This window comes from Ranitomeya imitator, chromosome 1, assembly GCF_032444005.1.
Source record: "Ranitomeya imitator isolate aRanImi1 chromosome 1, aRanImi1.pri, whole genome shotgun sequence".
Taxonomy (NCBI): domain Eukaryota; kingdom Metazoa; phylum Chordata; class Amphibia; order Anura; family Dendrobatidae; genus Ranitomeya; species Ranitomeya imitator.
The window spans coordinates 36,837,906-36,861,838 of record NC_091282.1 but is presented as its reverse complement, the minus strand read 5'-3'; the positions used below and the strand labels follow the sequence as shown (position 1 = coordinate 36,861,838).

Sequence of the window (23,933 nt, the reverse complement as noted above, 5' to 3'; positions counted from 1 at the left end):
CAAGCTGTGGGTCTGCAGAAAGACCAATCACTGCCATTTTGGTACTCAGCCACAGGGAACTGCAGTTTCCTCAGATACAGCAATACTGTGCTACTGTGGTATCAATCTATCTATATAATCGTCTAAGGGGTACTTCCATCTGTCTGTCTGTCTTTCTGTCTGTAACGGCTTAGTCCGTCCGCGAATTGGCCCCTTCCTACTCCTCTCCAGTCAACGCCAGTTTGTCGCCTCATCCCACACCAACTTTTTACTATTGATGCTGGCTACGCAGCAGCAATAGTAAAAATCTCTAATGTTAAAAATAATTAAAAAAATAAGAGACTGCTACGTCATCTGGGTAATTTTGCAATGCATCTCTGAGAACGGAAGCTGCCGGCCGCATCGCGAGGGGCAGGACAGCTTCGGTGGACGACGAAAGGTGAGTATATAACTATTTTTTATTTTAATTCTTTTTTTCACAGGGATATGGTGCCCACACTGCTATATACTACGTGGGCTGTGTTATATACTACGTGGTCTGTGTTATATACTACGCGGCTGTTATATACTATGTGGCTGCTATATATTACGTGGCTGCTATATACTACATGACTGCTATATACTACGTGGCTGTCTGTGTTATATACTACGTGACTGCTATATACTACATGGGCTGTGCTATATACTACGTGGACTGTGTTATATACTATGTGGCTGCTATATACTACGTGGCTGTGCTATATACTACGTGGCTGTGCTATATACTACGTGGCCTGTGTTATATTCTCCGTGGGCTGTGTTATATACTACGTGGGCTGTGTTATATACTACATGGCTGCTATATACTATATATACTACGTGGCTGTGCTATATACTACGTGGCTGCTATATATTATGTGGTTGCTATATACTACGTGACTGCTATATACTTCGTGGCTGTGCTATATACTACGTGTTTGTCTGTGTTATATACTACGTGCCTGTGATATATACTACGTGGCTGTGCAATATACTATGTGGCTGTGCTATATACTGCGGGGGGGGGGTGTTATATACTACATCGCTGTGCTATATACTACGTGTCTGTGCTATATACTACGTGGCTGTGCTATCTACTGCGTGGGCTGTGTTATACACTACGTGGCTGTGCTATATACTACGTGGCTGCTATATACTACGTGGCTGCTATATACTACATGGCCGGCCGCGACCAATCAGCGATATTGCTGCGGGATTTAAAGACCACTTAGGTGATTAGTCGTGCCCGGCCATCCGTGACCAATCAGCGAAAAGTAGTCCAGCTGCAAATTGGGGCGGGATTTCAACTACGCTTCGCTGATTGGTCGCGCCTGGCGCTTGCACGCGTTTACATGTGTTTTTGCACCACTTGCATTTGCATTTAAAAAGCTGCGTTTTTTTAATGCAAATGTGAAACTAGCCTAAGCAATGAAATGAGTCCCCTAAGGGGACTAAAAAAAAAAAGTAAAAAAAAGAGAAAATAAATAAATAAAAATTAAAAATATCCCAAATAAAAAATAAATAAAAACTAAAAACATATTTCATATTGCTGCACTCAAATTTTTTTGATCTATTAAAATATAAAATTAAGTAATAATGTTATTAAGTAACCCAATCGGTAAATGCTGCCATGAGAAAAGAAAAATAAAAATGGCAGAATTTAAGGTTTTTTGGGGCTAAATATCCATCAAAAAATGCAACAAAAGTGTTGTATGTAGCACAAAATGGTATCAGCAAAAATGTCAGCTCGCCATACCGAAAGGCAAACCGTCACACAGCTCCACTGATGTAAAAATTGAAATATTACGAGTCTCTGGAAAGAAAGGCAAAAAAAAAAAAATAATAATAATGTTGCCACAAGTTTAGCATTGCGGTAGTAGTGCAGACCTGGAGAAATATAATAACAGGATACTTTCACAGAATAATGAATGGCGTAGAAGAAAAAAACCAAAGAACTATTGCAGAATTGCGTTTTTGTTTTTCCAATTTCATCATACTTGAACTTTATTTCCGATACAGAGAATGGTAAAGTGAACGGCGTCATTAAAACTACAACTCATAGACGGATGAAATAAAAAGTCATGGCTCTCAAAAGAAGGGGAGGAAAAAACAAATGTCCTAAAATGGAAAATCGCTTGTCTACAAACTGAAAAGTGATGTCCACAATACAGCACGAGTCCACACACCGCTCAGTGTGAAATATAGAAAGTGGTAAGCAGAATTATATATTATGTTTATAACCAATGAAAGAAAAATGTTCAAAAAAGATTTCCCGTAATTACTTCCAGGCCATTCTGGGACAGTTCTACGTCATAAATGTATTGGATGAATCACTGGAAGCAGAACTTACTGATTCAGCAAATGGAAAAGTATTGTAAAAGCTTAGAAGTCCAATTCCCCTAATTACCTCAGCCTGTCGGTCAATATTCTCCTCCATACTGTCCATACAGGTTTATGGCGTGATTAATTACGGACAGTTCTGGATCGGTGAGTGCAAATAGCAAGGAATATAGATGACATGAAGCGGGTCACCCTGCACGAATTTTCACATTGATTCATCTGGGTCATGAATATGGAAAACTTACCATTGTGACATCCTCTCATACTCTCTGCGTGTCCATTTCAGCTGGCTGGCGGCACAAGAACGCGGTAGCCCGGGTTTTACTCTTGGGACTTGGGGTTCCTCCCAGTTTGGAAGCTTGAGGCTTTTTTCTTGGCTAATTAGTATTTGTTAGATAAATACTAATTAGCCAATTAGAGGAAGAAACTAGTTTACTTCTAGCACTTTCAACAGACAGAGGTAAATAGAGCTAACACCAGCACCTTGCGAAGGGACTCGGGGTATTTAAACATCCAGCAAGGGTGTGTCAATAAGTAGCAGAAGGTGGAGGTCGCTGCTAGGTTCTAAAGGGAGAAGGATAGCGCAAAAACCTTCTACAGCTATATCCAAAATGACTGTCTGTCGCATCTGGCACACCCGTGACAGTGAAACTCTTATAAGCATCCATTATTATGCCGTTTCCCACATATTAATACAGCAGCTCCTCTTCTTTCTCAATCAGTACAGTGCATTAGTTTCCTATGAATGTCTCCCTTTTTTAGTGCTGCTGTCACATCGCAGCTAAGCAGGTAAATGCATGCTCCACTAGATAGCAGTAGAGTGAAGTGAACACTTGGCAGAGCAGACCTGCAGCTCTGCAAAGAGGCCACCACCAGGTTGCAACATGGTAGTCAAACAAAACGTGTCAAAAACCAAGAGTTCCCCCTTTTTTCTGGAGTAGAGGCACATCATATTAAGCCATTTTTTGGCCTTTATTTTCTATTTTGTTATTTATTATTACTTTGCTTGCCCGTTATGGACCTTTCTAGCAGGGAGACGGCGTGGAGTAATAAGGCGTTGGGCTTGTTTGATACGGATTCTAATGTCATAGTTGGAGATGCTGGGAAAGATACGGATTTTCATAATTTGTCTTCTAAAATTTTGGGTTTACATAAATCTTTGACTAAAACATGGTGGAACATTAGAAGCCTTGAGGAATATAAGAGAGCCAACCTAATACCCCGGGGATTACGGGTACAGATCTTCCCGGCTTGGGAAGCTGCCCCGGATTTTCGTAGCACTTGGGAAACTGGCCTTGCCAAATGTTCCACCATCTTGATAGATATGCTGATAGAACATGACCAAACTTTGCTCAACAATATCAAGAGTGAAATTAAAATCTGTGAAAACAGACTTAACGATTTTGATAAGGATACCCTGGTTAAACCTTTCCAATTGAAATTGAAAAATCTCATCGATACCTTTGAAAAGGAAATCATATCCCGTAAGAGGAATAAATTCCATAGGGATAGATCGGACTTCAATAATGGGAGAGCCTATAGGTGGACCCATCGGGGGAATAAAAGATCCTTCCTAGATGAATCCAACAAGATGCCTGAGAGTCAAGTGGGTCCAGAAATGTCCTCTAGTGATTTTTTATCTTCAGACCCCAGCGACGGAGAAGGCGCAGTCGGAGGGGTCATAGAAAAACAAGGTTCGAACAAAAGAAAGGGCAGAGGATACAGAAATTGGTCGCCAACGTACAGGAGGGAGACGAGGCTCAACAGGAGGAGATAACCAGTGATACTTCGGATATGTCTCAGACAGGTAACCTGCAGATTGTTAATCTATCATCTTACACACTGTCGATACCTGAAACCAGGGTCCTCTCCAGAGGACTTTCCTTTTCACCTATGAACACTTTAAATAAATTTGTCTTGGTGAAAGACCTTTACCTCTTTTGTCGCCAACTTACTTTTAGGCTTCTTTACCATCAGCCTTCACTATTGGATACTGTCCCTGACAATGAGAGACAGGTCTTCCAAGACCTTCTGGAATTACTACAAGAGAATGAGAACCCGCACCCTAGGGGCAGATTCACTAGACGTCTTCCATCGCAGGCGACTCCATCCCTCGCCCTGTTCCCGGCAGTCCAGATATTTTTTGACAGGATGTGTCAGGACATTGAGAATCTACGACTGGATCCCCATAGAGCTAACAACCTCAGTAGGGAGGAACTCAAGGCCCTACAGGACTTAAAGAAAAACAAGGAATTTGTGGTACGTGAAGCAGACAAAGGGGGAAACGTTGTTTTGTGGCCACATGATCAGTACCTTAAAGAGATCAACAGACAACTTGGTAACGCTGATTGTTATACCATTCTGCCCTCAGATCCGACTGACTTTTTTAAGAGCCAGCTGGACGGTATCATTAATGGGGCCTTTAGAGATCATATAGTGACCAAAAAAGAGGCAGATTTTCTTCGCACACCGGTTCCAACTATTCCCACCTTCTATGCCCTGCCAAAAATCCACAAGTCCCTCATAGAACCTCCAGGTAGGCCCATAGTCTCGGGGATAGGGAGCATTTTCGAACGTCCATGCATTTATGTAGACCATTTCTTACAGCCACTTGTGACATCTCTGAAATCGTTTACCAGAGACTCCACCCACCTGCTGCAACTTTTGGAAGAGGATATAATCCCCGAGAATACCTTGCTAATTAGTATGGATGTGGAATCCCTGTACACCAGTATCGCACATCATTCAGGTATGCAGGCGGTTTCCTATTTCTTGGAAAAGTCTACACTGGGAACCATGGAACATAATAGGCTTATTCTAAGGCTGTTGCACTTCATCTTAGACAAGAATTACTTTGTTTTTGATAGAAAATATTTTAGACAGCTGTCAGGCACAGCCATGGGGGCTAGGTGTGCCCCCGCCTACGCCAACCTATTTTTAGGTTGGTGGGAGGAGTTAGTGGTTTACCAACATCATTTGTTTAATTCCAAGGTACACACCTGGCAAAGGTATATCGATGATATTCTGCTGATATGGACGGGGTCTGTTGAAGACTGCAATCAATTCATTGGGGATCTCAATGTGAATGATTTGAACATCAAACTTACATCTGTGATTTCAGCAACCAGCATAGATTTTCTGGATTTGAGATTGTCGATTATGGACTCCCGAATAGTAAGTGGACTATATCGTAAGACTACAGCCACTAACAGCCTCCTCCATTTTACCAGTTTTCATCCGTTTCACCTCAGGAAAGGCATCCCGAAGGGTCAATTCCTCCGTGTGAGAAGAAATTGCAGTACGGACCAAGAATTTAGACATCAAGCAAGGGATTTGTCAACTCGTTTCAAAAAAAGAGGATATCCACAGAGACTCATATCTGGGGCTTTCCAACATGCCTGCCAACAAGATCGAAAAAGTCTTTTTGAGAAAAAGGTACGTGAGTCTACACGACCCCTAGCTGTCATCACCACGTTTAACAATCAGTGGGCAGATATACGGAGTCTTTTGAACCGTAATTGGGACATTTTGATGACTGACAAACGAATTCCATCAGTAGTTTCCAACTCTCCCTGTATGGTGGCAAGAAGGGCTAAAAATCTCAGGGATGACCTTTGTCACAGTCATTACCAGCGCCCATGTGTGAGACTTAACCGAGGAACCAGAACCTTTGGCTCCTACCCCTGCGGGGGATGTAACATTTGTCAATTTATGATCTCACAAGATGGTTTTTCTATCCCTACAGTCCCCTTCCGGATACAGCCGAGAGAATTTTTCAATTGCAAATCCAGGAATGTGGTATATGCTATCTTCTGTGATTGTCCAAAGGTGTATGTGGGACAGACCACACAGGAGCTTAGGAGGAGAATGCAACAGCACCTTTCAAGCATTTCTACAGCAGCAAGAGACCGTGCAAAAAATAAGACTCTCTCTTCAGTGGCGGCGCATTTCCTTGACTATCACCAATGCAAAACGTCTAATTTCAAAGTTATGGGACTGGAAGGAGTGCACCAAAATACAAGGGGTGGGGACATTGCCAAGCGGCTTCTTTGCTGCGAAACGAAATGGATTTATAATCTACAGAGCATGACACCAAGGGGACTCAATGAAGAGTTTCTCTTCACTGGTTTCTATAAACAACTTTAGAGTATATATATCTGAGTATGCCATCTGCATGAATCCCTGTCTCTTGTTTTTTTTGGCCCCTAGCCTTCTGCTCCCGGAGCTAATATGGTATCTTCCTATATCTGTTACTTGTGAGGTCTAGGGCATCTATAGCTCCCTTTTTCAACATGATCTGGTTCCAGCTCGCATGCCTTCTTTGATATATTGTGTATTTACTCTATTCTTGAGTAGTAGGCTCTGGGATGGTGTCAACGTATATATTTTTGTTTTTGTTTTTGTTCATATGGTTTTTAGGGTATTTTGCCGAAAGGCTTTGATCTTGTTTGGACATATCCAACAGGGGATTTATCCACTTCGGTTGAAAGGGTTGCTCTCCCTCCATCCAACAGGGACTGTATGGTAACACGTGGGACATACTCTTGTTTTGTCTGACTTTTCATTCAATAAAGGTTCCAACTTTGGACTATACTGTCCGACTGCATGGCCTCTTCCTATGTTTAATATATTATAGGGGTGTAATCATATTTCTGTATTCAAGAACTTAGGTTCAAAAATATGTGGGGTCAGGATAATTTTCTGTATATTAGGTTTTGGACTCGTTTTGGGCTCCAATTGTTGGATCATCATCTCATTACATATTTTTAACCCTCGTCTTTAACCCCACCTATTTTTGTATTATGGAGTGGGAAGAGGAGGGGGAGTGAACAGGCGAATTCCTGATATGTGCACCCAAGAGAGTCACTATGGTACTTATAATGTCCATCAACCATTTATATATATATATATGCTTATCATCTTTTTTGTTTATTATTTTACTCAACAGTATTTTGATATAACTCTGGTATACACGATGGATGTAGGTGCAACCATATATCATATATAAGAACTATGAATAATCTATAAGGTGTTTCATCTCCATGCTAGTATGCTGGTATTTAGATCTTTTATCCACCACTTGGGTATGTGTCTCCAGCGCCTCCTGCCATCCATAATAACAACTTTGGTTACAAGTTTCGTGATAGTTTCATATTACAATGGGGACTTAAATGCATTATTGGTTATAGTTATTAGTAAAGTACTGTGACATTTTGGTGCCTGTGCGTTAGGTGGCCAAAACTACTCCATGGGGTGATCTCCATACTCTTGTTTATGTTATTGTTATTTCTATTTTTATATTTATTACTTTTCCAAAACGATTGGTGGTAAATATATACTCTGTTTGGGGAGATACCTCCCACGTATTCGTGTGCCTTTCTCCACCTCTGGTGGCTGCTGTGGTGCCTCTTTCATGCTTTGCACCAATTGGTTTGCTATGTGGTGCCTGGGCATGCGCATCTTGTGCGTTCATGGCCATTCTGATGCTCCTTGAGCTTCTTATGGGCATGTACGCATTAGCGCGTTTTTGTGGTCCTTTCAGGACCACTACATCTCCCAGTGTCTATATTATTTGTCCGGACATGCGCATTCGCGCATTAGTGGCTATCTCTATACTCCCCGAAGCATTGGGACGCTACAGGTCCGGGCATGCGCATTTGCGCGCTAGCGGCCATCTTTGCACTCCTGACATGCGCATTTGTGCGCTGGCGGCCATCTTTATACTCCCGGAAATATCGATATGCGGCACCGCTTCCGGTGCTGCGAACATTATGTTTCCACGCCAAGCACCATGCCGTTGCCCCGCAGCTGATAGGGATAGTTTCATTAGGGTAAGTGTGTGTATATATATGGAGCTGCCGGCCGCACACATCACACCTGCTCCTGACGAAGCCACTCCTAGTGGCGATACGCGTGGGGCTTCAGCCCCCTGGACCTCTGTTTTCATTTGGTATCTGGTCATGCTCTACCGGCATTCTCTGCACTGGGATGGTAGTATAGCGCCCCCCTTTTTGTGGGCTCTATACAGGTAGTTCCGGTCCTATTAGGTTTTGGGACAGTTTTGGCAGTGTGTGTCTGTGCTTGTTGGGGTTATGCACACCTCAGGAGGTCCAGATAAGCTCTGACCTCTAGATTTACATGTGGGGGTATGTGTATGCATAATGTTCCTCCCACTATAGACACTGTGCACTTGCTCTTTACTTTTGCCTAATCTGTTCTTATCCGCTCGCAAGGGATACATGTGTTATCATCATTATTATTGGTATACTCTTACATCTATATATTGGTAACTTATTGTCAGGCCATTTCATACTGGCTAGTCTTGAATTTGTACCCGAATATGTACCTGTTTAGAACAGAACATTTGGTTCATATATTACATCTATTTCCATATTGAATATTTATGTATATCATAATACCTGACACTGTTTGACTTATACCTACTATTGTGTGTTGCGAGCTGGACCAGGAGTAAATATATATATAATTCCTGCCATTATTCCCATTTTTCATGCATACGCTTTGAATTATGTTACCATCTGTATATATGTGCATGTAGAGCAGCTGTGTCTGCCACTGACCTTGTCATCTGTAAGTGCATATTGTTATACATGTCCAGGGGGGGGTTCCTTATAGGAATCCTTGATGACCTATTCTCTGTTTTAAATGTTTTTAATTGTAGTGGTTTGTTTTGTGTGTTGGTCGATACAATAAAATATTCAAGTTTATTTTTATATATCTTTATTATTGTTTGATGGTTCCCCTTTATGTATAGCATGACATCTTTTTCTCGGCCTTTGTAATGTGTACTACAGGTCATGCTTTGGGTTGAACCTCTTTCCTCCGATATTAGGTTGGATGGTGCCCTCCATTTTCTTGTTTATACAAAAACCAAGAGAGTAACGTAGTACAAAGGGGAAAATCAACTCAGAGTCTGAGACACGCCAGAGGGTCAATACAATACAGAAGCAAAAGTATCAGGAGCAAAAGACAGAGACAGGTCTGAGACAAAGCCTAGCCAAGTACCAGAAAGTCCAAACACAAAGGGAAAACACTGAGTCGGAATGGGGGAAGGGGAATAAACAGACACGGGAACAGTCAGGGATCGCAGCAGGACAAATTAGGATATAACCAGAGTCAGCTACTCATGAAGTAGGCAGAAGCTATAACTGACGCCGCCTGCAGGATGCAATGGAGCTAAGTAGCAAACCTGAACCCAGAATGAGGCAGAGCAAAGTTAACTATTGACATGATCAGCCTGGAAAAAGGGCAAACAGGACTAAAACCCGGACCAGATCGTGACAATACCCTCCTCTCAAGGGGGGGGGAAAGCACCGGACCACCAGGTTTACCAGGGTAACATTCATGAAACGCCAAAACTAGACGATCAGCATGGTCGGAAGGTGCCGGAACCCAAGATCGCTCCTCAGGACCGTAACCCCTCCAATGGACCAAGTACTGAAGCGAATTGCGAACCCTCCGAGAATCAACTTCGTACTCAGTCTGACCATCCACCAAGACAGGAGGCAGAGGGGATGGTGACATAGCAGAGGAAGGTACACATGGCTTAAGAATATGGAATACATTGGGGATCCGAAGTGACGGAGGTAAGCGTAAACGGAAGGCAACTGGGTTGACAACCTCAATGACCTCGTAAGGACCAATAAACTTTGGACCCAACTTTATGGAAGGAACTTTCAGATGTATGTTCTTGGTAGATAACCACACCTTTTCTCCCATCAGCAACTTAGGTCCCACAGACAGTTGCTTATCAGCAAAATGTTTTTGTTTGCCCTGAGCCACCCGAATGTTCTTCTGAACCTCCCTCCACACCTCTTCCAGCAGGTGAACCGCTGAGTCAGGACCTGCACACCGCGAATCCAGCCTGGAAAATTCACCAAAATGGGGGTGAAAACCGTAGTTACAGAAGAACGGAGAGGTGCCAGTGCACTGATTAATCCGATTATTAAAAGCAAACTCAGCCACGGGCAACGAAGAACACTAATCATCCTGCTGAGACGTAGCAAGACACCGCAAAATCTGTTCACGTGACTGATTGGTCTTCTCCGTCTGACCGTTGGTCTCGGATGGTAGGCAAAGGAGAAGGTCAAACAAATACCCAATGTTTTACAAAATGCCTTCCAAAATTTGGACACAAATTGTACCCCTCTATCAGAAACCACACTCAAAGGAACGCCATGCAACCACACAGTGTGCTCAACAAATAACTTAGATAGTGTTTCTGCATTGAAATCCTGCCAAAGGTACAAAATGCACCTGTTTACTGAATTTGACAGCCACTACCAAGATCACAGTTTTGCCATTAGAAGGAGGGAGATCAGGTATAAGATCCATGGACAAATGAGTCCAAGGTCTATCCTGAATTGGCAATGGCACCAATTCTCCGGCTGGCTGGTTATGGGAGCTCTTAGCATGGGCACAGGTATCACAAGCAAACACAAACACAGTGACATCAGAGGCCATGGAGGACCACCAAAACAGCCTAGCAATGGCTTTCCGGGTGGCCAAGATCCCTGGGTGTCCACTGAGAACAGAATCGTGGATCTCCCGGAGGACCCTCAACTGGTACTAAATCGGGACAAAAAGCTTATTGTCAGGTAAAGACAGAGGAGCAAGAGACTGAGCCTTCTAAATTTCAAGCTCCAATTCAGAGGATACCCCAGCAACAACCACCCTGTGCTGAAGAATGGAGGAAGAAGGTTCGGGGGAGGGTTGATATCGGATGAAAACTGCATAATAAGGCATCTGCCTTGACATTCTTGGAACCAGGCCGAAAGGTGATAGAAAAATGAAAGTGAGAAAAAAATGCAACCACCTCGCCTGTCTAGGAAGTAACCGCTTGGCAGACGCAATGTAGGACAGGTTCTTGTGGTCCATAATCACCGTGCTCCGATGAAGCGCCCCCTCCAAAAAGTCCCTCCATTCTTCAAAAGCCAATTTTATGGCCAATAACTCCCAGTTGCCAACATCATAATTCCTCTCCACAGAAGAAAACTTCCTGGAGAAAAAGGCACATGGTCCTAAATTGGTAAAAGTAGAGGGTCCCTGAGACAACACCGCCCCCAGTCCCACTCCCGATGTGTCCACCTCTACAATGAATGGTTCTGACGGATCGGGCTGAACCAATACAGGAGCAGACATAAAACACTTATTTAATGTAGAAAATGTTTCAACCACCAGGGGTGATCAGACCTTGAGATCAGCCCCTTGCGAGCGAGATCCGTGAGTGGCTTGACAACCTGAGAAAATCCCTTGATGAATTTTCAATAATAATTGGTTAAACCCAGAAAACGCTGCAGACCCTTGAAGACTCTGGGTTGCACCCAATCAACATTGGCCTGTACCTTTCTGGGATCCATCCGAAACCCATTGGCGGAAAGGCTGAACCCCAGAAATGAAATCTCCTGGCACCAAACGAACATTTCTCAGGTTTAGCGATTATAGAATTTCCCCGTAACCTATGAAGAACCGTATGTAAATGGCCAATGTGGGATTCTTGCCTTGCGCAGGCGTGTACTATGGAGGACAGAGAATGAACTTCAATCCCATATTGCAGCCAGCATGCAGACAGCGGGTAAGGAAAGGGTGAATCAAACACCCGAAAACCCCGCCCCTATGGGTAAAGATTGTTCCCTCCAAATTCAGGTGACAGTGTCCCTTTAAGAGGAGACTTTGTGCAGCAGACCTTCATGGACAGCTGCTAGGAAACCACTGCTAAGGAAAGGCAACAAGCAGAAGAGACTTGCTTGGGCTAAAGAACACAAGGAATAGACATTAGACCAGTGGAAATCTGTGCTTCTTTAAGAGTAACGCACCTGGTAAAGTTCTGATTAAATAAATGTACAAAATAAGCATATTTAACATTGGCCAAGCCAGCCAGTTTTGATTTTTTGTACTATTTTTGCATGAATTTCCTTCATCTTGCACATTGGGGAAGAGAGAAGAGCTTTGCTAGATGTTGTGCAAGTTTTCAGGAATTCCACTTCAAAACTTCAAGTGACAAAGATTTTAAAGAACCTATGAGTAAGGAGACGTAACAGGTGTCAGACGGATTGACAAGCAATAGCATTGGAAGTGCTGAAAATAGACGTGCTGAAGTCCAGAGCCCAGCGTTACAAGCTGAGATATTCAAGGTAAGAAAAATGGATTTAATTAATTCATATGCTAAATCAAGTCAGATAGAATTTGTAAGTTTGTACAAATCTAGTGTAGAAATTTTCTGGCTTAGCTTATTTGCAGAATGCAAGATAGCAAATCTAAAGTTAGATTCTAAGCTAGTATCTAGGAAAAAAGAAAAAGAGCAACTGAAAAATATATTACATATGGTTTATGTATTTAACAAGTTTGTTACAGAGAAGTCCAAAAAATACTGTGTAGAAAGAATTTCTAAGGAAACTAATGATGTCCACAAGATTGACTGTAATGTGGAGAGTGAGGAAAATGTGACACACGTGTCTGTAGTAACCACTCAAGGTGACCTTGTCCCTCATGATGAAAAACAAGATGGAGGAAACGTAGGAGACATGACAACTGACAAAGATGATGTACCATTGCCACTAAAAATAGAAGACGACTCAGAAGCCCAACTACAAACTAAATCTAGGAAAACCTTGTTAAAATTATGCAAAATAATTTCTGCATATGATGACAAAATCCATGTGTGCAGAAATTCAGAGATATTTGAGAGTTTTGCTGATAAGTTTGATTTGACTAAAGAGGAGAAAAATCAATTGTTTAAAATGTGGCTTCCGGTAACTTTTTCCAGAAGGTTCTCATTAAAAATGCAGAATGATGAGTTCCATGATGAAATGACTGATACAGAAAGATTAAAAATTTTGATATTCTGTGGATTAAAAGAAAATTATCCAGATCTTGATATTCTTCTAAAATTGAGGATTGGCCAGAAAGAATGTACTTTTACATTCATGTCCATATTTGAAAGGTTGTACAAAATGGTCAGTACGAATTTGAATAAACAATCAATGATAAATTCTTTTGTAAACAAATTTAGATTCCTAAATCCTGCATCTCGTGTTATTGCATCACAAAAAGATTCTTTATTTGAATGTGCGAAATCCCTTGATTTTTCTAGAAAACATGAGAATCTTGAAAGGAAAACAAATCATACTAAGTTTTTTTAAAACGGGCAGAATTATATCTCATCAGAAGTCAAAATCAAAATCTTCAAAATTGACCCAAAATCAAATCTATGAAGTACGAAGAAAATTACATATTTGCTACAAACCCTATGAGTCCATTAGAGAAGTTGCTCTGAATGGGTTAAAAGCTGAAGGTTCAGATCTCTCTGTAAAGATGGCGGAAATTGACAGACGGAAACAGGTGAGTATCCCAGGGGAGGGACTGAATACTCCATTATCACAGCTCTTCAAAGAATCCATAAAAATGACCTTATTAAATAGCGCTTTTCAACAAATTATTGACAGGGAGTTGAGATTTGGTTTAGGAATTGGCTAAAAATGTAATTATATTATATGATGTGTAAATGAGTTATACAATGCATTATTTATTAATATGTAATTATTTTATATACTGTAATATAATTTTATATATATATATATAGATATATATATTAATATAGTATACAGTAAATACTGTAGCATATTTGTATAAGTAGAGATTATATTAACTGTATTTTTATATGTATAGTGAAATAATTAGAATTTAATCCAGTAATAATATTTAGAATTACAGTAAATACATATATTAAATATATACATATGTATAAGATATTTAAATTATTTTGTTTTTAAATAAATATGAAATTAACCTTTATCTTTCATTTTTCCTTAGAGCTTTCATTTCAAAGCAGGAATTGAACAACAACAAAAAAAACTTCTTTCATGAATTTATGTTTTATTTACACAGGAAGTTATAATAACTGCATGATTTTATATATTTAACACTTAAGAAAAAATAATATATAACTAATAATCTAAAATTTGTGTACTGTAATTTTTGTTCTGTAACAATCTAAAACTTGTTTTTCTTTACTGCATGGCATGTCACACCCCTGTTTTAATTTAGAGCTGTAAGAAGAAGCTTTAGAATGGATTCAGTTGCAGGCCTTGTACCAGATATAGCTGTACAACAAATGCTTAAATTTCTTATGGATGAGTTCTATCTATAGGTTAGAACATAGTGTTAAGTTAGATAGTGTTAGTATTTGGAGAATATGCAATGAAATATTAAATTTAATAGTTTACAATGCGCATTGATAATTAGGATACAATATTTTGGGTTAATATACATGTATTCTTATTCTTTGTATGTGAAATATGTATTGTGAACTTCTATGTGTGTCACAGTCTGAGTGACAGATGACAGATGAGTAGTGTTGAGCATTCCGATACCGCAAGTATCGGGTATCGGCCGATATTTGCGGTATCGGAATTCCGATACCGAGTTCCGATATTTTTGTGATATCGGGAATCGGTATCGGGCTTAAGATTAATGTGTAAAATAAAGAATAAAAATAAAAAATATTGATATACTTACCCTCTGACGCGCCCTGGTCGTCACCGCTGCAACCGCCTTGCTTTCGTTCCGAAGAATGAGCGGGTAAAGGGCCTTCGATGATGTCGCGGCTTGTGATTGGTCGCTGAGCGGTCATGTGACCGCTCACGCGACCAATCACAAGCCGCGACGTCATCGAATGTCATTAACGTGCTCATTCCTAAGAATGAGCGCGTTAAGGACCTTCGATGACGTCGCGGCTTGTGATTGGTCGCGTGAGCGGTCACATGACCGCTCAGCGACCAATTACATGCCGCGACGTCATCGAAGGCCCTTAACGCGCTCATTCTTCGGAACGAAAGCAAGGCGGTTGCAGCGGTGACGACCAGGGCGCGTCAGAGGGTAAGTATATCAATATTTTTTATTTTTATTCTTTATTTTACACATGAATATGGATCCCAGGGCCTGAAGGAGAGTTTCCTCTCCTTCAGACCCTGGGATCCATTACAGGATACCTTCCGATATTTGTGTCCCATTGACTTGTATTGGTATTGGATATCGGTATCGGCGATATCCGATATTTTTCGGATATCGGCCGATACCATCCGATACCGATACTTTCAAATATCGGACGGTATCGCTCAACACTACAGATGAGCGTATGAGCAGCTGCCAAGAGTGAAGTTAATGTAAGAGTGACTATAGCATGGAATGTACAGTATGAAAGAGGCCTCATGACTTATGGTATGTTGAAAAAAAGAAAAAAAACTTGTGTTTATGAAATAATAAGATTCAGCTAAATTATTAGAATATTAAGAAATATTTAAATATTATTTATTCAACATATAGTTCTATATTTCTTTAGTAATTATTATTTATTGATTTAGTTAATAGTGAATAAGTGCAGTCACACATCAATATGGTTTATCAAGAAAATCTACATATAGAATAATTTTTCCAAATTATAATTTCATGATATACAGTGTTTTTTTAATGATTACATAGATGGGTACACATCTGCAAACAAATATATGGCACAAGCTGATATGACAGTTATAAAAATGATTATTTTTAATTTTGGTTTTTACAAATTAATTTTTTCATAAAATAATAATTTTTGGTAACAAGGGGGAAATGTGTTTTTGATCCAGATTATATCATCACATTTCATCAATACCTCTTCTTCACACATTTTAATAAAGAAGAAATATTAATAAGGTACTATTGGGTATAATAACATTAAGTATTATAAAAAGTCATTTTTTCTCTAATGAAGGATATTATATGCAAAGTTGCATAATTTCAATATTTTGGTAATCCAAGGTTATGACAACATCTAGATAATGGAAATATTAAAGGGAATGTGTTATTGAGATATAACCTATGCATTTATCAACAACATATAAGGCCTTATTTTTATTCTTATTTTTATTTTTCTCATTTTTATTTTTAATTTTTTCTTATTTTATTTTTATTCTCAATTTTTATTTTTTATCTCAAGAAGAAAAAATTAATATTTAATAAAGTAATGTCTAATACAAGAATATTGCTTTATCAAATATGATCATATGGTTTCATTATATAAGAAGTGTTTCAATTCTGAGTTAAATACAATTCTTTCACTCATTCATTGATTTATTCATATATTTATATATATTCTTATTTTGGTTCATGGCTACACATTCTTACATATTATTGGTCTAATAATAAAGATGGAAATATTTGTTACATAAAAAGACACACTGACATCTATGGGTTAAAAAAGAAACTACACCTATGACATAAAAATGTCCTATCACTTGAAGAATATGGTTAATAATGTATTATCTTTTATTATTATTATTATTATTATTATTATTATTATTTTATTTTTCCAAATATAAATTCCATATTAATATTTTGATAATAATTATATGGATATTATTGATTGCTATGGTAAGCTATGATATTATAGGTTAGGAAAATTACCAGATTTGGTATAGAATAGGGAATGAAGACTTCAATCAAGATACTGAAGTTACGTTAATAAAATTCAATTCATTCTTAAAAGTTGCAAGAAGAAAAATCTGTTATCCAAAAGTTCCACAAGGTAACAATGCCATGATTTCTGAATAATAATAGACTGTGTCAAATACAATTCATGTCACCACTCACAACTACAGCATCCATCACTGACAAGTATGAGAACAGTATCTAAACTGACAATCACAAAGAGGACGATGATCCTATGATGCTAAGATGAACTGTGTTATTATGTTTTATCATGTCCCAGTGGTTTCCTATCACCCAAAAGACTTCCATGAAAGCTGGTGAACAATCAGATAATTGTCAGGACGCTACAACCCTGACATGTGTCCTGTGCACTAAAGACTGGTTATGGTGCTATGTTTAGCAATGAATAGTCAATTTAACCCTTGCTGTGCTGACCAAAGACGTCTCACTTGTTCCAAGACCAGTGCGGATGACATGGAGGATTCCAGATGATATCCAAGGCGAGCCAATGTAAGTCCAGGTCTCTAAAGGTGACACTGCACAGATATTAAAGCTACATTTCATCTATGAACTTTGTTTTCTTATCAACATTTGAATTTATGGATTTTGACACATGACACACAGTCTCTACAATATCTACATGCTATCATCTATTTCAAAAGAATTATAATAAAGATTGTTTTAAAAGAACCAAGAAGAAGACATCAAGATGAAAACCAGATGACATCAGATGATGATCAGACCTGAGATGCTTCAAGTAGATGTAGGGAAGTATAATTATATATTTTATATGAATATTAGTCACGGCTTACCATAACATGAATTTACATATCATTATATTATTGAGTACGTATAACAATATTATTATTATGAACACTAAATTATTTTGCCAAAGAAGAAGAAAAGAAGAAAGAAAATCTAATATGTTTAATTTGAGGGTTCCAATCAATGTCTGTCACCCTCAAAAGGGGGAATTGTTAAATATTAATTTAATTATTCTTATTCAATCCTGTACTGAGCACATTGCTTCTTGCTGACATTACAAAAAGCTAGTTCTGTGTATGTATAGGTTAACACCATATACAGAGAACACGTGATCTGTGAGACATATAAATAACGTCTCTTAGGAGGGTGGGGGCCTTTGTCACGTGGGGGTTGTCACCTCCTGTCTTCACCATCATTCTCCATGGACGTCCGACAAAGAAGGAACAGCTGGTAGCCATGATGATCTTCAGATTTCACACAGACAGATGGCTTTTACCATTCAGAACTTTGGGAAAGATGAGTAAGGGTACCGTCACACTAAGCGACGCTGCAGCGATACTGACAATGATCCGGATCGCTGCAGCGTCGCTGTTTGGTCGCTGGAGAGCTGTCACACAGACAGCTCTCCAGCGACCAACTATGCCGGTAACCAGGGTAAACATCGGGTTACTAAGCGCAGGGCCGCGCTTAGTAACCCGATGTTTACCCTGGTTACCAGCGTAAAAGTAAAAAAAAAACAAACACTACATACTTACCTTCCGCTGTCTGTCCCTCGGCGCTCTGCTTCTCTGCCCTGTGTAAGCACAGCGGCCGGAAAGCACAGCGGTGACGTCACCGCTCTGCTTTCCGGCCGCTGTGCTTACACAGGGCAGAGAAGCAGAGCGCCGAGGGACAGACAGCGGAAGGTAAGTATGTAGTGTTTTTTTTTTTTTTACTTTTACGCTGGTAACCAGGGTAAACATCGGGTTACTAAGCGTGGCCCTGCGCTTAGTAACCCGATGTTTACCCTGGTTACCAGCGAAGACATCGCTGAATCGGCGTCACACACGCCGATTCAGCGATGTCAGCAGGAAGTCCAGCGACGAAATAAAGTGCTGGACTTTCTGCAGCGACCAACGACATCACAGCAGGATTCTGATCGCTGCTGTGTGTCAAACTGAACCATATCGCTAGCCAGGACGCTGCAACGTCACGGATCGCTAGCGATATCGTTTAGTGTGACGGTACCTTAACAAACGCTGATATCTACACATGGACAATCTGTTCGTAACTATTTCATCTATTTTATGTTTTGCTGCAATGTGGTTTTTCTGTGGACAATTCAATAAACCACTACCTTTTTTATGAGAATATCATGACATTTTTGTTTAAGAGTAACGCACCTGGTAAAGTCCTGATTAAATAAATGTGCAAAATAAGCATATTTAACACTGGTTCCTACTGTGAAGCATGGAGGAGGAGGTGTGATGGTGTGGGGGTGCTTTGCTGGTGACACTGTTGGGGATTTATGCAAAATTGAAGGCATACTGAACCTTCATGGCTACCACAGCATCTTGCAGCGGCATGCTATTCCATCAGGTTTGCGTTTAGTTGGACCATCATTTATTTTTCAACAGGACAATGACCCCAAACACACCTCCAGGCTGTGTAAGGGCTATTTAACCAAGAAGGAGAGTGATGGGGTGCTATGCCAGATGACCTGGCCTACACAGTCACCAGACCTGATGCCAATCGAGATAGTTTGGGGTGATCTGGACCTCAGAGTGAAGGCAAAAGGGCCAACAAGTGCTAAGCATCTCTGGGAACTCCTTCAAGATTGTTGGAAGACCATTTCCAGTGACGACCTCTTGAAGCTCATCAAGAGCATGCCAAGAGTGTGCAAAGCAGTCATCAAAGCAAAAGGTGGCTACTTTGAAGAACTTTTTTGTTAAGTATATAATTCCACATGTGTTAATTCTTAGTTTTGATGCCTTCAGTGTGAATTTACAATTTTCATAGTCATGAAAATACAGAAAAATCTTTAAATGAGAAGGTGTGTCCAAACTTTTGGTCTGTACTGTACCTCCATAACACAATTCCACATCTAACAAAACTTTTTGAAATTATGAAAATGGTACCCGAGAGTCTGGGTGACCTCCTCAACAATCACCCAGACTCAGAAGCTTGTTAATCGATGGACAAGAGGGGCAGTCCTTCTTGCAATGTTCCGGACCTCCACAATAAAAACATAATTTCCCATCACGTCGTTGTTTCTTCTCTTTCTCCTTGAAGTTGGTGACACCAACCTCCATGGTCTCTGTAAATGTTATCACCTCAGACTTAGCAGGCAATACAGGAATCTCTCACTGGATAATTCCTCTTTCCCGTAATCTCCGGTCCATGCGAATGGCCTGGGTCATGGCCTCCTCCAGGGAACTGGGTGATGGATGGAGGGCCAGAGCATCCTTGAGATGATCCGTAGTCCTCTCCTGAACTGGCATCTCAAAGCAGAGTCATCCCAGGTTAGAAGGACCCTCCCGGAGCAACAAAAAAATTATTCCCAGTCGTTGACTCTCATCTCCTGAGGATCTGGGTCTAAGGGAAAAAATAGCTTACAACCCTCTCTGAATTTAAGAAACCTTTCCTTCTCTCCGGAGAAAGTATCAGGGAGCCTGACCGTAGGTTCAGGAGAGTATAAGGAAGTATCAATAGGGTTAGATTACTTAACCGCTAATTTTGTCATGGAACCCTGAAAAGATTTTACAGTTTCAGTAAGCTCCCACTGGAGTTGGTTGTGAGAGGAAGCAAAAGCCCTATGTTCCACTGACAAATCCTGCATCATTTGGGTCAGATTTACTATCTGACTCGCAAAAGTCGTGAGCGGATCCATAAGGAGCAGAGCAAAGAAAAGAAAACTGTCAGTGGTCAGTTATAATGTCGCGCCGCAGCTATGCAGGTAGATGCACACTCCACTAGATGGCAGCAGAGTGGAGGGAAGACTGCAACACTTGCCAGAGCAGACCTGCAGAGCTACAGCGAGGCCACCATGAGGTGGCAACAGGGTAGTAAAACAAACGGCGCCAAAAACCAGGAGAGTAAAGTAGTACAAAGGGGAAAATCAACTCAGAGTCAGAGGCGCGCCATAGGGTCAATACCAGATGGAAGCAGAAGTATCAGGAGCAAAAGACAGAGACAGGTCTGAGACAAAGCTGAGTCAAGTACCAGGGAGTTCAAACACAAAGGGAAAACACTGAGTCGGAGAGGGGAATAAACAGACATGGGAACAGTCAAGGATCGCAGCAGGGCAAATCAGGATATAACTGCAGCGCCCCAGGGTCCTGGTCGTTGCAGTAATATCATTCTCCTCTAGGGGGGGTGGTGTTACGTTTGGAGGCAAAGAAGGATAACTGCATCCAGGTATCACAAACATGCAACACATTTCATATTCCAGGCCACAAGGGGGAGCTCTTGCTCCTATTTATTAGGTCACTCCCCACATTAGTAAAACTGGTAGCCTGTAGGGAAAGTTGGTCAGTTGCTGGCTGAGCTTCACTCAGGTAGTTGGTCCCTGGCAGGGGTGGGATCCTGTCAGAGAACAAAGGAGAAGGACACAGAGCTGTGCATGCCCTCAGAGCTGCAGCTCCTAGAAAGAGACATCGAAGGCAGAACTGTATTGCAGCGAGCGTGCAAAAGAAGTCATAGCAAAGGAGTGGCTATCAGAAGGGGACCAGCCCTACACAGGCTGCCTCCTTCTGAGGCGCAGAAGCCCGGTAGCCGGAACACCGAGGGAGTAACATCCTTTATGCCTTGCTCCAGAGACCGGCAGGATAGCTAATTTCACGTTACCTGTCCGCCCTACACCCAGGAGGCACGGTGGCACCCCTTAAAGGCTGGGGCATGATAGAGTCCCTACAAAGCGCCTCAAGCCACCAGAGAGAGAGACATAATATCTACAACAGTTGTGAGGACCTTATGAGAAGCTTAGCAGTAAGGGACTACAACACTACAGCGCAAAGGAAGGCTACTGATTTCCACCTGGACAAGGGGACTCTGGACTTGCCTCCAAACCGGCCGGACTCTGCCTGCCCTGTGATCTGATGCCCTGGACTGTGGATGCTGAAGTCTTCAGTAAAGGTAAAGAGACTGCAACCTTGTGTCCTCGTTCTTCACTGCGCCTCTCACCATCCACCATCTACACACTGGGAAGCCCTGGGGATATACTTCACCTGTGGGAAGGTATACCATCTAGCTGCCATAACATCACCCCAGCGGACCCCTTAAAGCAGCGTCGGTCACCTTGACCGAAAACCACAGGTGGCGTCACGAAAATAAACTCTATCCCTTTAAAGACCTTTCCCCTTTATTACGGACATCCCAGGGCCACAGACCGGTCAGCCCCCTGTGAACCGAAGGACCTGGTACCGAGTACCCCGCTTCTCTGACGGGGCGATCCATCTTTGGCATCACGAATAGGATCTACTAAAGCCTGAAAAATTGGGTCATGTGCGCCTAGAGACTGTGCCAGAACTGTTCCTAACCGTAATTTGTGTTAAAAGACTGTCTGATTAATGAACTGTGATTTGCCGCCAAAAATTCCCGCCAAAACCGCCGCCATTACAGAGCCACGAGGGGTGCCGGAGAAGAAGAAGGGCGTGCCATCGTTGGTGTGAACTAATTGAGAGCGTGAAAGATAATGGCCGCCCAGTCCAAATACTTCTGTACCTTGAGGACGTGTCCGTCAGCACCCGAGATCCGCCTCCTGATCCTAAATGGCGGGAGGAGACAAAGAAAAAGAAACCGCACCCGGAGGAGAGCGTGGGAAAGAGACCAGGGAGGAGCAAACCATGAGGAGGACACCATGGCCTGTCGCCCGGAACAAGAACGTGGGGTGGAAGCGGAGGACTCCCCCAGCCACCTGGAAAGACACCGCGGCCAGGAATCACCCGTTGGCCCTGACTTCCTGCAGGCTGGAGTGGAGGAGCTCATAGACCAGCTCCTGTGGATGCAACTGGGCGCCAAGGCCACGTGTCGGGCGGCGCCCGCGGAAGACCCATCAGCACCGCTTCCAGCACCGTTACCCAGCACCGCTCCAGACTCCACCACTGACAGGCCTGACTGGCATTGGAGACACCACTGCGGCAGGAAAGGATGTCAACCCTGCCCCAGTGACCGAGGAACTGTTGGTAGGCCCCATAGCCGTGCCACCTCCCTGCGGGTCCAGCCGGCTCCAACACCTTGAGCCCTGGGACCAGGCCTTGGGGATGGAGCAGTTTTTAAAGGTCCCAATTCAGCCTGCTAGCCTACCTGGAGAGGTGTATGCCGAAAAACTATTTACCGCTGGGTTAATCCTGGACCTGATCTCATGGGGTTTCCCTGGGACCACTAAGCAGAAGGGAGAGACTGCGGAGGTCCTTACCTGGGATGAGTACCAGCTCGCCTGTAAATGAAAGGAAAAGGAGGAGAAACGCCAGGCCCAGCGCAAAGCCTTTGATAAGAGGGATCTGCAGGCCAAAGCCCAGGCCCGCTAGGACTGCACCGTTAACCAGGCCCCGCGTAAGCAGGGCATAGTGGTCACATTTAAGTTGTAAAAAGGCTGGGGCTTCATCAAGGAACAGGGACTGTACGCAGAGATTTTCGTTAACAGGAGGGACGTGGAGTCTCACTTGTGGGAAGGACACCCGGACAGGGACTTGCATCCAGAAGAAAGCATCAGTAACACCAGACACTTTGGCTCAAAAGGGTGGTTTACTCTCAATGTCCACAAATACAGAGACCCCATCACCATATTGCCTAGCCCCAAGACACCAGCCGATTCTCCCCATGCAGTAACAGCGCCACCTTGTGCCAAAACAGCTGCCACTACCACTACAGTCACTCCTGCTTGCACTACTACAAAGACTAAGGTGTGCACCATTACTACAACGGATACTGCAGTAGCCATAGGACCAACTGTTACCTGCACCAAAGCTGCTATTGTGGAACAGAACTCAGTGGGCACTCAGACCCCTGTCTGGAGTGAGGGAGCCCCATTTGTAGCACCTGGTAGCCGCCAGTACCCTAAAGGGCTACCTCCACCAGTGCTACCTCCAGAACTGCAATAAGGAACTAAAACTTGAACCACGATTGTACATAGTTTATTTCCATCATTTTTGCTGCTAACAAAAACTAAACAAAGAATCTTTCATGGATCCTTGAAGTTTCTACTTCACGTATAGCTGAACAAGAGCTTACACAGGAAATGCCAGTCGTAAATTCCATTCGGCAATAAAACCTCTTTTCCCCCATACTCTCAGAGAAGGAAAGCCAGGAATTTGCAGCTCAAACTGTGGCAGTATCACTCCAAGAAGGGGGGCTTAGCCCACGCA

At 42.1% G+C, this 23,933-nt stretch overlaps 1 protein-coding gene and 1 long non-coding RNA gene across 2 annotated transcripts in view; one reads left to right on the top strand and one right to left on the bottom strand.

The window, feature by feature from the left end:
• The window catches only part of ADAMTS12 (ADAM metallopeptidase with thrombospondin type 1 motif 12), a 601,127-nt gene that overhangs the window by 189,667 nt on the left and 387,527 nt on the right, over positions 1 to 23,933 (bottom strand). The gene's annotated exons all lie outside the window — the stretch shown is intronic.
• Positions 5,340 to 6,503, top strand: LOC138657591 (uncharacterized). The gene is made up of 3 exons (XR_011317079.1): positions 5,340 to 5,511; positions 5,589 to 5,772; positions 6,083 to 6,503. It is a non-coding gene; the product is annotated as an uncharacterized lncRNA (long non-coding RNA).